Source organism: Galeopterus variegatus, unplaced genomic scaffold (assembly GCF_000696425.1).
Source record: "Galeopterus variegatus unplaced genomic scaffold, G_variegatus-3.0.2 Scaffold3274, whole genome shotgun sequence".
Lineage (NCBI taxonomy): Eukaryota > Metazoa > Chordata > Mammalia > Dermoptera > Cynocephalidae > Galeopterus > Galeopterus variegatus.
The window spans coordinates 151,369-154,114 of record NW_007729385.1 but is presented as its reverse complement, the minus strand read 5'-3'; positions in this window follow the sequence as shown (position 1 = coordinate 154,114).

Here is a 2,746-nt window from a genome sequence, read left to right as displayed (position 1 = left end):
TGGCTGCTGCTCGGAGTCTGAGCTGCGCCAGCTGCAGCGTCAGCCCCACCCCTTGGGCCCCTTCCCTCGCCGCGCCGCGCCCCGCCTCACGCAGCCAATCCTCGCCCAAGCTGCCCTCCTGACAGGCGGCTCTTCTGGCCAATAGGATCTTGCCTGCCCACCTCAAATCCCGCCCTGCCCCCACCCTCTGTCCGGGGTCCTTTCCCTACACTTGAAGGGAGAAATGGGAAGGAGGTGGCCCCGACGTTAGAGGGGCCTCCCTGGGGTGAAAGCTGGGGAAGGGGAGCGGCTGCGCCTGTCTCTTCCTTCAGGTCCTAGGGCCCTAGGGTCAGCTTGTTTTGATGCACTTAGTCGCGGTAGCAGAGAAGCCGGGGAACAGCCTTCCCTCCGCCTTCCATCTCCCCATCCCCCGCCCTCTGAATACGTGTAGGGGCAGCGTGGGCAGTGAGTGCCCTCATCCGCACGCGCGGGTCCCAGCTGGGTCGCGCTGCGCTGCTCCAATCTGGCCGTCGGGTTGGTTTCCTCTTCACCGCCCTCCACCCACTCCTCTTCCCCAGGCCACTACGGACAGCTGCCTGCCGGAGGCACATTCTTGCTCTGTGAGGGGGGTGTTAGCGGGCCAGGCCTTCCTGCAGGTCACAACCTGACTCCTTGGGGGTCCCTATTTGCGGGGGGGGGGGGAGCAAGACCCTCGGATAACTCCCGGAGGCCTCTGTTTGTCAGCCTGATTCTCTGCAGCTGAGCCCATGGGGCAGCTCCTGGTCCCTGGCAGCTCCTAGTCCCTGGCAGCTCCTCTTGGTTGATTGTCCCCACCGACACACACTGTTCTAACACTTGGGCGGATAATGAATGATTGGTCGCTGGGAAAACGCTGGAAATGGGATCGGTTGGTCTCCCCAGGCTTGGACAATGGACAGGGCCTCCTGTGTGGAGGGAGGCCCGAGGCGGTTGGCCAGACCTCCAGCGCAGCCCTGGGTCCAGGCTGAGGTGGGTTTTCATCATTACATGCTTCCTGCCGCTCAGGTGCCAGCTGTCCCCACTCCAGCTGCAAGCTGTTAGGCTGAGTCTTGCCCACTTCTCCTTGGGTCTGGCTGTTCCCAAAGAGCCCACAAGCGCTTTGTCCTAGGCTTTGGACTCCCTAGGCCTTACCTGCAGTTCTGAGCCCAGCTGGTTCTGGGCCTGTTTTCTATCTGTCATTGAGGACTGTGTCCACCTTTCTCAGGGGTCTGCTCTCTGTGGCTTCCTCAAAACAGGAGTCTTCTGGCTTTTTAAGGGGACCTTAGGGGTGAGTATGGATTTGATGGGGAGAGAAGCCCCTGCCTATAGATTCAGTACAATCCCCAGAATTGCCCCTGGAGTTACCTCCATCCACCGCTGTCAGAGTCAGTTTGTGTATGTGTGTGTGTGTGTGTGTGTATGTGTGTGTGTGTGTGTGTGTGTGTGTGTGACTGTGTCCACCTTTCTCAGGGGTCTGCTCTCTGTGGCTTCCTCAAAACAGGAGTCTTCTGGCTTTTTAAGGGGACCTTAGGGGTGAGTATGGATTTGATGGGGAGAGAAGCCCCTGCCTATAGATTCAGTACAATCCCCAGAATTGCCCCTGGAGTTACCTCCATCCACCGCTGTCAGAGTCAGTTTGTGTATGTGTGTGTGTGTGTGTGTGTGCGCGTGCGCGCGCGCGCGCGCGCATGTGATTCCAGACAAGCTATTCCAGAATCCCCTTGGGCTGCAGCGCCAGCCACCAGAAGCACCAACATTTCTCAGCAGTCCCACTGTTCCCACTCACTCACACTGTCCTGGGGGCCTGCGGTCTGGCTGTCTTGGTTCCACACCTCTTTGCCCCCCATACACATGCAGACCTGTACCTCCTCCCTGACTCATCGCGCAACGTGCACTTTCTCAACAGGGTCGCTCTTGCTTGCTTTATCCTCTTGCAGACCAAGCTGACCTGCCCAACCTCTCATTCTCCCCCTAGTTGCAGAAAAAAGTTCCCTCTTTTCAGCTCCAGTAATTGGCTCCACTTCTTCCTACAAGGTCTTCTGAGTCAGGCTTTGTCTAATACCCAAGGAACAGTTGGTTCACCAGTAGTTGAGGACAGGCCCCACAGAGACTGAGTTGCGCTGGCGGAAACCCTGGGCACATGGATCTGAATGGCACGTGGGTCCTCCCAGCTCTGCTCCTGGGAGTCCCTCATTGACGTAGGGCTTATTGTTGGTGTCATTTAGGACAAGATCTTCTATGCAGCACCCACAATATCACCACCATGGTACCCCCAGTCCAGGCCCAGCTGTGACCTCCTGCTTTCCTCTTGGTCAGAATCAGAATTTCCCCCTCTGCTTTAGGGACCCCAAACCAGGTGCCTCAGAGGATATCACTCCCCTTCTCACTCTTCACCTTGCCCTGCCTCGGACCTTCTTTCTGGCTCACATGCTCCCCTCCCTCCTGCATCTCTGAGCTCCTACCATTGGACCAGAACCCTCCCTCAGACCACCACCCTGCCTTCTGTCAAGCTCTTGAAATGTCACCTCCTTCAAAAAGCCTTTCTGGAATGTTCGGAAGGAACCTATTGCTCTTTCTGACAACAGCCTTTCTGCCTCTTCCCATCAGCAGTAGCTGCTGCATAACAACTTGGTTAAGGGCTGGGCTCTGGGCCCCCAGCCTAAGATGTGCAAGATGGATATGGATGTAAATTTAAAGGGCAAGCAGACAAATTAATCAAACAGATCTATAAAGAGTGACATCATTACTG